A 15008-nucleotide genomic window follows, 5' to 3' on the forward strand; every position below is an offset into this window, starting at 1 on the left:
TGACGATGAGGATGAGGAGGGTGCAGATGGGGCGCCACCACATGGAGGAGGCGATGCACAGGAGGGGCGTGCCATGCGCCAAAGTATCATCGACCACTGCTTCTAGCACACACGGCTGGTGTTAATGGCATGGAGACTGCACTTGGGGCACTGTGTGTCTCTGGGACATGCACGCTGTGGACTGTACACCAATAAAGCACACATACGCAATGAAAATGTCCACACATTTCTTTTTTTGAGACAAAAAAGTGTATTGGAACTATGAACTGTCGTGTCACACCCCCTCCCACCTCCCCCCTGCACACCCCAACACACCCCCTCCCACCTCCCACCTCCCCCCTGCACACCCCAACACACCCCCTCCCACCTCCCACCTCCCCCCTGCACACCCCAACACACCCCCTCCCACCTCCCACCTCCCCCCTGCACACCCCAACACACCCCCTCCCACCTCCCACCTCCCCCCTGCACACCCCAACACACCCCCTCCCACCTCCCACACCCCATGTAGCTGTCAACAGATGCCTGTGGCCGTGTCCACAGGCCGTCACAAGCCCCCTCTCCCGGCACCCGGGGCACCCCTGGCTGTGGAGCGCAGGTTGCGTCCAGAACGGCGCACGGGGCTGCTCTGCGCAGAACTGGCAGTGGAGGATGTCCCTGGCTGCCCATGTGCATGCAGCTCCTGTCGTGTGTGGGTGAGGTCAGTGACCGCACGACGCAAGCCCGCAAGTTCGGCACAGATGTCCCTGGACATGGCCTGCATGGCATCCCTCAGGGTGGCAGTGCTCCGCGCCACTTCCGCCCTTAGTGTCTCCGTGGCCTGTTCAATGCTGAACCTAGCCCCCACACATTCCGCGGCATGCTCATCCAGCATTGCGGACAGTTGATGCTGCCGCTGAGTGATGTCCTCGAGGGACGGCTGGCCGTGCTGGCCCATGGCCAGTGCAGGTGGAGTGATGGAGGGGCTGGTCCCCTCCTGTGGAGTGTGGACAGGGCATGGGGTGGAAGGCCACTCCTCTGCCTCAGTGTGCCCCTGTGTGTCGCCCTCATGGGGGCTGGCGTCTGAGAAACAGGGGGAATGTAGTTGGTCAGTGGGGCTTCTGATCTCCTGCTCCATGTCCGAGTCAGAACATGCAGCTGTTGCAGCTGTCTCCCCGATGTTGCTGCTGGCCGCTGACCCCCTGCCTTCTGTGGCAGGCAATGTCGGTGGAGGTGGAGCAGCTGCTGCTGGCCTGCTGACAACAGGGGTGCTTGCCGGTGGGACCTCCGGTATGCCTGCAGTGGGACCTGATTGTCGTGGGGTCTGCCTCACTGCAGCTGAGGTTGAGGGTGCAGGGAGGTTGTCGTTGGACTTCGCTCTCTTCGGCGCAGGGGTGTCCTGGTCCTCTGGGTGTGATTCTGTGCCTGTGGTGGAGCAAAGGTGGGAGGGCGTTATTGATGGGTCTACGGACTTCTGAATGACAATGGTTGACATTATTTTGGCCAGTGGATGAGGCAGATTTCAGGCAGTGCCATGCAGGTAGTCTCCTTTTGGTGTGGTATGTGGATGCAGGTATGCGGGTGCCAGCAGTGTATGCAGGGTGGTGCTCGCATGTGGCTATGGGCAGTATTGATTTGTGTTGCATTTACACTCTAGGGCAACCTTGTGCTACACATGATTGGACTGCTGTGACTATGGCATGTCTTGTATGAGGCACCTACCTTCATCACCTGATGTCGGGGCTCCACTTTCCATCCCTCCAACGCCTTCGATGGATTCCATGCCGATGGTGGTAGCACAGATCTCCTCCCACGGTTGGAGTTTCAGGGGGGATTCCGACCCTCCACCGGTTGCCTGGGCAAGGTTGCGGTTTGCCGAGATGACGGCTCTGACCCGTATGCGCAGGTCATCCCAGCGCTTCCGGCACTGCTGTGGGGTGCGGGGTACGGTCCCCACCGCGCTGACGCGCTCAGCCACCAGGGCCCAGATGGCCTTCTTCTTCCCGATTGCTGTCCTGGTCATTTCAGGGGAGAATACAACACCTGCGTTGTCCTGCAGGGTCTCCGCTAGCATGCAGAGTTCCTCCCGGCTGAATCGCTCCTGGCGCTGGCGGTCACATGCCTTTTTGACAGATTTTGGCATTTTCGGGTACTTGGATGGGTGGGTGTTTGGTTGGGACAGGTGTCAGGGTTGGGTCTGGTGTTGTTTGGTAGGATGGCGATGGATTGTGTTTTTAAAGATGGCCGACGGGCTGCTTCCCGTTCCGGCGCGATGACGCTATTTCCGGTTTGGCCTTTTACGGCCGCCGCTAATTACGGTGGCCGTAAATTACGGTGGTCGTAAATTACGGTGGTCGTAAATTACGGTGGCCGCTACTTACGCTGGCGGAAGGGCACCTTGCTCGCTTAGCGATGGCGGTAGGGGCCTTTTCCGCCATGGCGTTAATTGCATTACCGCCATGGCGTAATGCTCGTGCGCGATGGGTCGTGATGTGGCGCTCTTTACGCCATCGTCCCACGGCGTAAACGCTCATTACGCCATGGCGGTAATGACGGGCGATTACCGCCAGGGTCGTAATGAGGCCCTTTGTCCCTGGCAAAGGTGCAAACTGTGAACGAGCCTAATAACAGCTCCAGGCAATTTATATGTAGTTGTCATTCCTGCTCGGACCGCTTGCCTCCTATCTGTAAGCTTTTGCATCTGGCACCCCAACCGGCTCTGCTTGCGTCTGATTCTATCACTAGTTCTGGAAAACTGCCAAAAATAGCACAGCCGTTCCATGCCTCTATATTCTGTAACCACCACTCTAGCTCTAACTGTGCTTCCTCGTCTAGTGGGACCGACTGGTTATATCCCACACCTCCTTGTAGGTGCCTGATCACTAAAGCCTCTGTGAGGCCCTGTAATTCAGTGGTCTGGGAAATATCACCCGAATCAACGCTGCTTGCAGACCCACTACTCTGGCTAGTTTGTGAAACAAAATAATCTTCTTCCTGATCACTGCCCTCAACTCCTTCTTGATGGCTTTCAGTTTCTGCATGGGCAGCTCGAGGGCAGCCTTCTTGGTGTCTTTCACAAACCCCGAGAACTCCATTGTCTGCTTGGGCTTTAGCTCTGACTTCTTCATGTTTGTTAGGAACCCGACGAGGTGATCAGAGCGCAAATCCAGTGCAGTTGCTCTTGGAGTGTAACGCTGTCTTGTGCTAGGACGAGAATATCGTCCAGGTAGACAATGATTCTGATTCCCCTTTCTCTGATGGCAGGCGCCACTGGTCTCATTATCTTTGTAAATGCCCATGGGGCCCGAGGCCAATCCGAAAAGGAGACACCTGAACTGCCAGCTCTCCCTGTTCCAATGGAAACGGAGGAACTTCCACTGATCTGTCGCCATCGGTATGGCAAGGTAGGCATCCTTGATATCCCACCCTGCCAACCAATCTCCCTGTCAGAGTACATCCTGGAGGAGATGAATCCCCTCCATGTTGAAATTCCTATAAATCAGCCATCCGTTCAACTCCTTCAAATTGATCACAGGTCTCACTTTCGCTTTCCTGTGTACTAGAAACATATTGCTATTGAAACCCGGCTTCTCCAACGTACTGCGCTGTATCACCCCTTTGCACTCTAGGCTGCGCAACCCTGCTTGTATTAACACTGCTTCGTCTCGCACCATATGCATCGGCTGGGGCTCTGCTCTCTGGGTGGGTATGTCTACGAATTCTAAACGCAAACCTGATAGTGCTTGTAACACCCAGGCATTGCTCGATAATTCTTTGCCATTTGCCCAAAAACAACTCTGTCCTGCCCCCTATTGCTGGGAGGACTGTACTCTGCACATGTACTGCCTGTGGCACTCTGTTGTCTATAGGTGCCTCTGCCTCTGTGCCCTCTGGAGTGTCAGGTCCTTGTCAGGAAAAAGGCATTATGTTGTCTCCCTTCCCAGTATTGGGCTTCTTCACCCTTGGGCCTATTTTGCATACTGAAGTGACCGGTCGATTGACCCCGATGCCAGCCGGTCCCTGCAAAAACTTGCCCTGGGAAGATTATTCTCATTGATGTCAGTGCCTTTTCCAAATCCGTATAAGTCCCAACGAATAATGACATCTCCTTAGCGAAGGTGTCTACAAACAGCATTCCTTTCGCCCCTTCGCCTGCCTTGTAGGTGGCCATGTCCCTGAGTTTGCCATCTGTTTTTAGCAACAGACCCCTTCGCCACTCTGAATAAAGCGCAAAGTTGGCATTGCCTAAGATACAAACTGCCTGTTGCGCCTAGTTCACAACGGTCTGCGCGTCTAGGGGCTCCCTCATATTATTGGCCCACTCTACAAGATCCATGATATTTGCTAAAGGTCCTGCCAAATCTAAAACCTTGTCCTGGCAGCTCTTCCAGGCACGATCCATGCCTTTTCAGGTGTCTCTAGACGGGATATAGCTCCGGAGTGTCTGTGACTTTGGCGGGCAAGTCCGATCTAGGGCACTCCGCTCTCCTATGCAAGCAGACCTCCCAATCTAATGGCTTTCTGATATGTTGTGCCATGTACAGGGCCACTTTGGTTGAGGGTACCTATTCTGTAGATTTGGGGGTGTCTGATGGCCTCTGGGTCAAACATATCAACAGTGTTGTCCTCCACTATTGTGGAACTTTTAGTCAAGTGCTTCTGTGGAGCCTCTGAACACCTCCTCATCATCTGCGTCATCCTCCTCATCAGATGAGTATCCACCATCATCATCCCCTGTGTTATTCGCCCCTGGGGTAGGGGGTAAGAGGTGCGGCACTGTCAACTTCTGTAAGATTGCATCCTTAAATTTACTGAAGGTATCGACCACCTCACGGGGCTCATTGTCATCCTTGTCTTTATGGCTCGGGCTGTAGAAGAGGGTGGCCTCTTCCGAGCCTTTTTACTCCCCACTTGTCCAACCCCAGAGAAGGGGTGTATGGCAGATGTGCCCTCACCTTGGCTGTTCACCCTTCTTTTCCTGTGCACTCCTTCCCCACCAACACTCTTGGTGGCTAACATGGACTCCAAAATCTCCAGGCGTTCTTTGTGAGGTTTCACCCCTTGTGAAACTGCTACTACTAAAGAGTCTCCTAAGACTTTTTAAAAACTCATGGACAGGTCCCTTTCTTCATCTGGGATGTCCTCCGTTCATTCCTCTTCACTCCACTCCAGGGAGGTGCTCCTAGACACAATGGACTCACTGAGGCTAAGGTACAATGCGCTTTAACTCTGCAAGCTGCTGGTGATGCCCAGTTTCGGGAATCCAGGGAGAGTGTACTGATAAATGAAAAATATATATATTGTGCCAACCTGTACTTGGATTTAGCAAGCTACTCTGAGGGTCACCTGCTTTCTTAAAACAGTACACTCTATAAGTCACTCAGTGTTAAATATAGGATACCCTGAGGCAATTGGGAGCTCCAAAAATACTCTGACACCTTCCTCCACTAAAGAAGTAATTGTAAACACTTGATTGCACGTGTATTAGTCTAAACAGCGTAGGAATCGTATTGTCCTATGAACATATTTACCAAGCTGCTGTTTCTAATGTGCTCTGGTGCGCAGCAAAGAACGCAAGGAAATCGAAACTCGCACTTTTTTTCGAAGCGTTCCGGGGACCAGAAATGATGGCGATCGCTTCACCGTTGCAAGGCGAGCCGGCATCGCCTGCAGCGGCGCTGCGGTCCTACCGCCTGTTTTGCAGAGTTGTGGTTCGCTCCTGTGTCAAGGGAAAAACAATGTATTCTATTGCGCAAGCGGGACCGGCTGCCCAGCAGGAGCATGTTCGCCCACGGCTCCGGTCCCAGCTCTACATGAGCCCTTCTACAACCTGCACTTTTGAAAGCAACCAGTTATAGACACTGAGTGGTCGCACTATGATTATATACACATAAACTGCGCTGCACATGCTTGTTTCTGCCAACTAATATGAAATTAAACATTCAAAGATGCACATTAATACAGTGAAACCCTGATCCCCACTTTTCTGTAAATGAGCAGCAAAAAGAAAGAGGATGGGACCCTGACAGGATGAGGGTCATACAAGGTCCTGAGTGGGGATAGGTGGAAGTTGGAGGACACAGAACTACAGAAAATAAGCGATTTATAGGGATTTCTAGTCCGCTGAACATTTATTATGTCTGTTTGAAAAAATAAAAAGATAAAGTTTAAAGTTTGGAAAAGCTGTAAGGAGCGGAATTAAAAGAAAGTTAAGCATAATGCTCGCCTCCGGTTTTGACATAGAATGGCATAAAACAATATAGTCAAATGGGCCCTGGCAACACAGACGTCCAATACACACATAACACTCACTCATAGGCCCTCATTCCAACCCAGGTGGTAAGTTCCCTACTTTACCACCATGGTGTAAACTCTGTTTACACCATGGTGGATGGCGGATTTACCGCCCCATTCCAAGGTGAGTGGGGCGGTAAATCCCCAACCCCATTTACCCTTCCCCATTCCCATTTTTGCCCCATATGGCATAATGGGAGTGGGGAAGGCGCTAATTACGGCACCGTAAATGACGGTGCCGTAATTAGCGCCAAGGATGCTTAGCGCCTTGGTACTTAACGCCTGCTAAAAGCAGGCGTTAAGATGGAAATCAGGCGTTAAGGGTTAACGGCGCCGACGGCGCCGTTAAACCCTTAACGCCTGGGTTGGAATGAGGCCCATAGTCACAATGCACAACATCTCGGACAAGGTCAGGAGCTGTAAAATCACTACTGTAGTGACAGGCACAGTATATACTGAATAACATAACATAGAATACAATCCACCACAACAGCAGCGGACAATATTTATTTATTCATATATCCTCACTTAAAGTGTTGTATGTGATTATATGAAATTTCATGTATGACACATGCATACAAGCCCTCACCATGACCAACATTTACATCCCCAGAATAAAACACAAGTAACACAATACCACAACAGAGCACAATACCCATTAATATGCTCTTACAACATGTAGCCTTCACAGTACTCATTTTAAGTAAGTACTATAGTAACAGACCTAAAACTTAAAGAAAGTAGACTGAAGCAGTGGAGTAGCTGGAGGCAGGGTTTAATGTTTAGCGTATTGAACTTTGTTTAAAAATACTGTTTGTAGTAACCCTAAAATTGTCATGCCAACGTTTGGAGACTTGAAATTGTTGTTGCTTTCGGAGTGTTAAGAGCAAGCTTAATGTTGGAATGCCAGATATTTGTAGAGTTTACTTTGTTCATTTGGAGTGTTGGTAGTAACCTTAATGATGGCATTGACAACATTTGTAAACTTTACCCTTTTTATAAATAATTACCATAACTTTAAAAAAAATAAAACTATTCCCACTGATTTTGGGTGTGTGTTTGTGTGTGTGTGTGTGTGTGCGCGCATGATTGTATAGGTGTGTTTTTGTGCATATTTGTGCATTCATAAGCATGAGTGTGATAAAACATATAATGGGGAAAAAACAATCACATTTTATGTATTTATTTATTTCATTTGTCCTGTGAAGAATCCCTAAATACTCGATTGTGTGGTGGACGGGACATGACCATTAAAACCACTATCTTTCTTTCCTTTTTTGTTTTTGGTGATTCTTTCTGTGATTTACGGGTAGGTATAGGACTATGTAATTGTTTCCCCTTCCTTTCCTTCCTTTGCGACATCACTATGCAAGCCCACTCTGTCCAGGAACTTTAACTTCATAATTGAATATATAGGCCATTGACCACAGATAACAGAGCAAAGTAGATGGGTTTGGCTAACATAATAAAGAGAATATGGCTAGCCACAGCTCTATGCGGCCCCCCACTGGACTGCTGTGAAACTTGTTGTGCACCGCTGTCTCTCGACTCAGCCTCTGGGTTCCAAGAGGCACGCCCCTGCAGTCGCCCAATAGAAAACTGGTAGTGAAGTCTAGTTACGAGGAACAGCAAAGTATATTGGCAGGCGAATGGTCTCAGTGACAGGGATGGGATAATAGGTTTCAATTGAAAGCTAATAAAGTTCAGTTGAAGCAGTGGGTTTCAAAACCAGCGCATTCGGCTCAACCCTGCAATCTCCAAACAGGCAAACAGTCACTCAACCTCCCTTACTCACAATATGAGGAGTCCAGTGGAGATATCCATGGAGTTTGCAGTCCCGCAGTTCTGCTGACTGCACACTTGGAGCCACACTTCACGCCCCACTTCATGGGGGAAACCCGCTATGTAGGATGGTAGATGGAGCTTTCCTGGGTAGCAATAGAAACAGTATAGTCACTCTTTCCTGCCGACTACACACTTGGAGCCACACGTTGCTGCCCGCTTCAAGGGGTAAACCTGCTATGTAGGATGGTAGGTGGAACTTTCTTGGGCAGCAATAGAAACAGTAGAGTCATTCCTTCCTGCTGACTGCACACTTGGAGGCACACTTGCCAGTTATGGAAAATAGTCAATGGGGCCTTGAGAACTGTTTACATCACTCATTAAGCTGAACACAAGGTTTTGCAATTCTAGGAAATGAAACGTGAGACAGGAACCCTGCTTCCAAAATATAATGAGCCATTGGAATCAACATTATTCAGGAATTTTAAAACTTTTTAAAATATAAATCCTCTGTGACATATTCCCCTATCACAAGAGTCCAAATCGAGAGCGTTTTGAAATTATTTTTAAAATTATGAATATTAATAATTTCATGAAAAATTACTGTATATACACTAACACTGCATGTCCCTGTGCCTGTCTAGGCCAGGGGGTCCCAGAAATATGCATTCCATCTATGTGCCATGTCGCTACGATGAGCTATGGAAAAAAATGATTTTACATTCAAAGGTGTTTAGAGAATACAGCCCCTAGAGAATACAGCCCCTAGCATTTTGTATGTTCAGAAATACGATTAACACATAAGAACTGGCGGGTGTATTAACTTGGAGTGTCTGACTATTAAACAAGCCAATGTAAAGATTAGATCAATCAAAAAGTGGGGTCTATCATGAAAATGTGTGCCAATATCGGCCATTAGAAAAGCAGTAACACACAGGTAATAGGGATGTCTCTCTGGAATTAAAAGCTACATAGAAGGGATAACACATGTTCCAAATAGATGAGAGATGAGTCTGGATAATACTTGTAGTATTGGGCCCTATCCACAAGGAGACTAATAAATGGAGCAGACCCGCTTTCCAAGCAGAAAGACAGGCTGACTGTTTCTTGAAAGATCATCTGTTTCTTGAAAACTCAACAGGGTCTACCGGGTTCAGCACCTTAAAGAATTATTCCATAGTGAGTATACAAATTCCCCCAAATGTAATTACATAAGTCCCCTAGGATCATTGCCCTGCTAAGTCCCTGGAATAGGAGGGAACTGGAAAATAAGGCCACTGGGGCAGTGCTTTAAAAAAAGAATACTTTAATATTAATGTGGGCAATTATTTTGTTTTCTCCCTGTACAGCAAAGTGAGATTTTCTTAACGATTAACACAATCGTATTTGTCTGTGCTATATGTGCAGTACCTTACTGATAGCATATCTGTGCAGCTAAAACAGTCGTTTGTAAATTAAATCCAATCAAATTATACCTCGAGTATTTTTTACAGCTGTAATCAATCACTTAGGCTGTCATTTGAATGGTTTGAATGGTCAGGCTCCAGGCAATTGCTTGATAGCTTGCGACCCATGACAGCAATAGATATTTCAAAAGAAACACTGGGAGATGTAGCGAGTCCAGCAGTGTCATGATGCCAATGTATATTACATTCTCTCCTCTCCCTTGACAATGCACAGTAGGGCAAGGGTTTTGAACATTGTTGGACCCAATCTGTGACGTGGAATGTGGTTTATTGATCCCTGTATTGAAAAATCATAAAAATCATTTTCTCAAATTGGGTGGATGAACCCCTATCCTGTGAGTTCTAAATTGATACAGCTGCTTCCCTAATCCAAGCCTATAGAATTAGATGAAACCTTGCATTCAAATTGCATGCACCTACTGGCAAAACTCTGTACCATTGTTACATGTGGTGGAGAATTGAATGCTATTGAATTGTGAAGTGGGGGAATATACCAGGGAATGTTGGATCAGGGATTGCAGCTTAGTAGAAAAGAGTGACAGGTGAGGAATTCTAAGGTGTATTGGCTGACCCCCCTACTTTTGGTTCCACCTGCACAAGGACTGATGCTTGATGGAACAGCCAGGGATCTGCCTGAACATCTTCTTTATAAAGAATAAAGTGTAGTTATTTGCCTCTCTCTGTAGCTCCAGCACTCGCTTCATCTATAACTTCCTTTGGGAAGGCGACCGTTCCTTTACCTGGGGCCCTGCTACCTTTTTGCTCAACACAAGCAGGGTATCTTATCTTACCTAGTCTTCTACCAGAATTGCTGGGGATTCCTCACAACTCTTGGTGAATCTACAAGTGGGGTGAAATCAAACCGACCTGTTAGATACCCAGTGGGCAGAAATGGGATGTGGTAAAAGCTGTATAGACCTGTTCAATAGTGCAGGTGGTTGTATCTGTAGATAGCAGCATGCACCTCAGGGGCACAATCACCATGAATTCCATTCCTATTTGGATCCCTAAGCACCTGTATATTTCTGGCTGAGGTCTTAAAAGCTTCCTTACAGAGGCAGTGGCCTTGACTCCACATCTCATGTGGTGTATAGCGTATGGGTGAAGGAGGTAGTACTTCATAACTCCACAATTCTGGAGGAATGTTCTTCTTGACTGGGCAGTAACCAGCAAAATCCCCAATGGAAGTGTCCAAACCATGATTGTAGTCAATGTCTGATCCTTGTGGGAATACATCCAATTTTATAAGTGGGTAGAAGAGTGAAAGCAAGTTCACAATGTTCTCTCAGGTGACAGCTGTATTTGCAAATAGACATGACTACATTGGGTATGGCCAGCTAACCTTTTTTTTAAAAAAACTCTATTATTTTTCTACACATAACAATCAACAACACCAACAAACATCACACTTCAACTGGCACTTCATGTTGGATTACGCACTTCGTTATCCATCTTCTCGACACACTTGCGTGGCGTCCTCTTCTCTGTCCTCAATGTTCGCTACCTCCTTTTGTTTATGTCCCCCGGGTCTGGCCTTGTCCATATTGTCCAATCGCAGCTTGCCTCCCTCCTCGTTGATAGTCCTCCACCCACGTTGCTGCTTGCTAATCAGCCTTCCCATGGCCCACTGGGGGTCGTTTGTGCTGTACCTTACATTCCTTTGAAACAGCTCTTGTATGAGGGAGTTCCATGCAAGTATCTTGGCCCCACTTTCGGCCTCACCTCTTTGCAGCAATCTGGTCCACACTGACGTTTCAGCTATCGTCCATTTCTTCAGATCTGCCCACCACATTTCTATTGACGGCCCGTGCTTGTGTTCCATGCTATTGCTATGCAGCGCTTCGTCAGTATACTCATAATTTTTGCAGTGTGTGTCCTCTGTTTGCTGCCCCTTGGGAACAAGCCCAGTAGATAGATCTCCGGCGACCACACCTGCATTTGAATTTCTCCTTCCGCCGCCCTATCTTCAACAGCGTCCCTGAAATTAGTGATCACCGGGCAGGACCAGAACATGTGCAGCATATCACTCTTCTCCGTCGCACAGCGTGGCCAGCTTCGGGTTTGCTTGTTTCCCATGGTAGACATTCTCCTGATCGTGAGGTATGCTCTGTGTATGCGATAGAGCTGTATTTGCCTGAATCTCGCGTTCCTGGAGACTTTCTTTGCATATCGGAGGGCTCTGTGCCATTTCTCATCTGTGAAGGTTTTTTGGAGTTCCACCTCCCATCTGGCTCACGCTTGTAGCTCTCTCGTGTTTATGCTGTCCAGGAGCTGTTCATAGAGTCTGGATACTGTATGTCCCCCTTCTGACATATCATACCACATCCAGCATCCCCTTGGTGTCTTCCCCCTCTGGCAACGTCTCCCACCTCTTCCTGATTGTCCGGACCATGCTATTATACAATACAAATTGGTCTGTATGTATGTCCTGCTCTTGCATCAGGGTCTGGAAGTCCACCCAATGTTCATCTCGCCATAAGTCCCTGATCTGGGCCACTCCCTTATCTTCCCACTGTGCACAATATGTTGCTAGAGACTGTGTGGGCGTCGACTAATCCCGCAAGGGGAATTTGCCTGGAGCAGGGTTCTTGTGTCCCTTGAGTTTTCCATACCCTCCTCCATAGGGTCAGGCCCAATTTGACCATATTGGGGAGTGGTTTGGTCAAGGATTCGTCTATCCATAAGAGCTCCCTCGGATAGTATTTTCGTATTGCCGGCAGAAAGAGCAGTGAGTCTATGGATCTATCATCTCCCAGCCACGTTACTACAATTGTCCTGCCAGGTAATAACGTTCAAAATCCAGAAGCCTGATCCCACCCCATTCATAATCCCTTTGTAATGTGTTCAGAGCGATTCTGTTCCTCCCCACGCCCACAGGACTTCCCTTGCCATTGTGTTCAGTTGTTTGAAAAAGTACCTGGGAATGTTGTATGGGATATTAGTGAAGTAGTATAGCAGGTGGGGCAGTACTGTCATTTTCAGTAAGGCTGCTTTCCCTATCATCCCCAGTGAGAGTGTCTTCCAGAACTGCATTGCTTTCCCTATTTTGTCTAGGGCCACCTGTGTATTAGCTTTATGCGTCTCTGTGGTGTTGCAATGTATGTCCACTCCTAAATACCGAAAGATGTCTGGTGTCCATGTTGGGCCAAGATTAGGCAGCTGGTCAGGGGTAACCCGCCTCACATGCGCTAGGGGGAACAGCGAGGACTTCCCTTTATTAATAGTGATTCCCGACAGTCTAGCAAATGCACCCAAGGCTTCTAGCAGGTCCAGCAAGTGTACGCATGGGTTCTCGACACAGAGGAGCATGTCGTCAGTGTATATCGAAATTTGGTGTACTACCTCATCTATTTCTATCCCAGTCTCTTTGTACTCTGCCCTAAGGGAAGGCGCGAATGGTTCCAGGCCAGTATATATAGCATCGGGGATAGCGGGCATCCCTGCTTGGTGCCCCTGCACATTTTTCGGCCCTCCGAGATGTGTTTGCCCTTCTTCACCCTCGCCCTGGTGTCCCTGTACAGGAGCATTATCCAGCGTAGGAATCCCTCTCCTATCCCAAAGTGGGTGAGCGCGCTCAGCAGCCAGTCCCAATTTACGGAATCAAAGGCCTTCATAGCATCCAGTGACGCCACTGCGCATTCTACCTGTTTCTGATTTGTACTGTGTACTATATGGTGAAGTCTATGCAGATTCCATGTTGTGTTCCTCCCCGGTACATATCGTGTTTGGTCTGGGTGCACCAGCGTAGGTATGACTTGTTCGAGTCGACTAGCTAGGGTTGCTGTCAGGATTTTGGAGTCCTGATTTAACAGGGAGATTGGTCTGTAGGAGCCGCACACGAGAGGCAGTTTCCCTGATTTTATTATATAGGTATTATGACTGATTCCGACATGCTCTGCAGTAGCTGTCCTCTCTCGTATGCCTCCTCATACACCTCTAGCAAACGTGGGGCCAAGGTGTCTTTGTATGTCTTGTAAATTTCCCTGTGTAACCCGTCGGGTCCCAGAGACTTGCCTGTTGGGAGATCTGCTATTACGGCCATCAGGGGTGCCTCCAGTGTCTGCGCTTGCTCTTCCGTTAGCTTGGGAAGATTGATCTCCACCAGGGTATCGGCTATGTCCCCAGCCTCTGCCTCCTGGTTCCAGGAGTACACCCTTCATAGAATCATGAAAATACCTTATTAATACCTTCCTGGGTCCTCACTTCTGTCTCCTTCTCATCTTTAATTGCATTTATTGGGTCATGTCTGCTCTCCTGCCTGGTAAGCCAGGCTAAAAGCATGCTGGGTGTGTCCCCTTCCGTGTGTAGCCTCTGTATTTACCTCCCATAATCCACTCTCCCCAATTTCTCCCAAATGACAATGCACTGCAACCTCAGAGTAGTGAGTTCCCCTGTTCTTACCGGGACATGCCCGCCTGTGTCTCTACATGTTCTATCTCCCTTTCTATTTCCCCCAGCTCTGCCAAGATGCTCCCCCTGAGTCCTCATGACTTCCCTATCGCCGCTCCCCTGCCCACCATTTGAAGGCTTAGCAGACCGTTCCTGTGCTGTCCACGCTCCCCGCATTGTGGTCAAAATAGTAGTCTATCGTGTCTTGGATATGTTCTTGGAAATCCCTGCCCATTAGTGCCTCCGCACTGAGTCTCCATGTGAGTATGGGGGGCTCCCCTGTATGTGTATGCCCATGTCGCTACCAGTGGGGCATGGTCAGATAGCGTTCATACTTTGATATGTATCTCTACGAATTCCCCCAGAGTCTTCCTGCCCATGAGTAGATAATCTATTTGGGTGTGTGTTCCGTGTTGGGCGCTGTAGTGTGTGTATCCCCTGGTGTCTGCATGTAGCTTCCTCCAGACGTCTTCCAGTTCTAGCTGGTCCAGAATTTTCTGCAGTGCCCTGGCCGGCGGTGCTGGCTTTCTTTGCTTAGTGTCAGATCTATCCAGCTGTGGGTTCAATGTGCGGTTGAAGTCTCCTGCCCTGTATGGAGCCAGCCGAGGTGCGATTGTCCTGAAGAACTATGTAGCGTTGTGGTTGGGGGCGTACGTGTTTATTAGGCACAGCTCTTTGTTCGCCAACATTCCGTGTACAATTACCATTCTGCCTTCCGAGTCTCTCTCCTGTTTTATGAGCAGGAAGGGTACTCCCGGGGCAATCCACGTCAGCACTCCCATTAGAATATGTTGAGCTGTACATTTGTCCTCCCCATTTTTTGGCTATCTTGGTTTGTTTTTCAGTTGTCAAATGTGTTTCTTGCAGCATTGCGGTTTGAACTTTCGCCTATTCAGTCAGGCATAAACCCTTGGCCTCCTAACATAGTCATTCAGTCCCCTGACGTTCCAGGTAGCTATGATGGCTTTTTCCTGGCCCATTTGTTTACTGTGTCCTGCGGCCGCTATTTCCCATGGGCCCATGTTCTGTCTTGTGCCTGGCGACGAGCACTCCCATTCAGTCCATTGCCGATCTCCTTCTTCTGGGGTGATTCTGTCC

Source organism: Ambystoma mexicanum, chromosome 7p (genome assembly GCF_040938575.1).
Source record: "Ambystoma mexicanum isolate Mex_15411 chromosome 7p, UKY_AmexF1_1, whole genome shotgun sequence".
Classification (NCBI taxonomy): Eukaryota; Metazoa; Chordata; class Amphibia; order Caudata; family Ambystomatidae; genus Ambystoma; species Ambystoma mexicanum.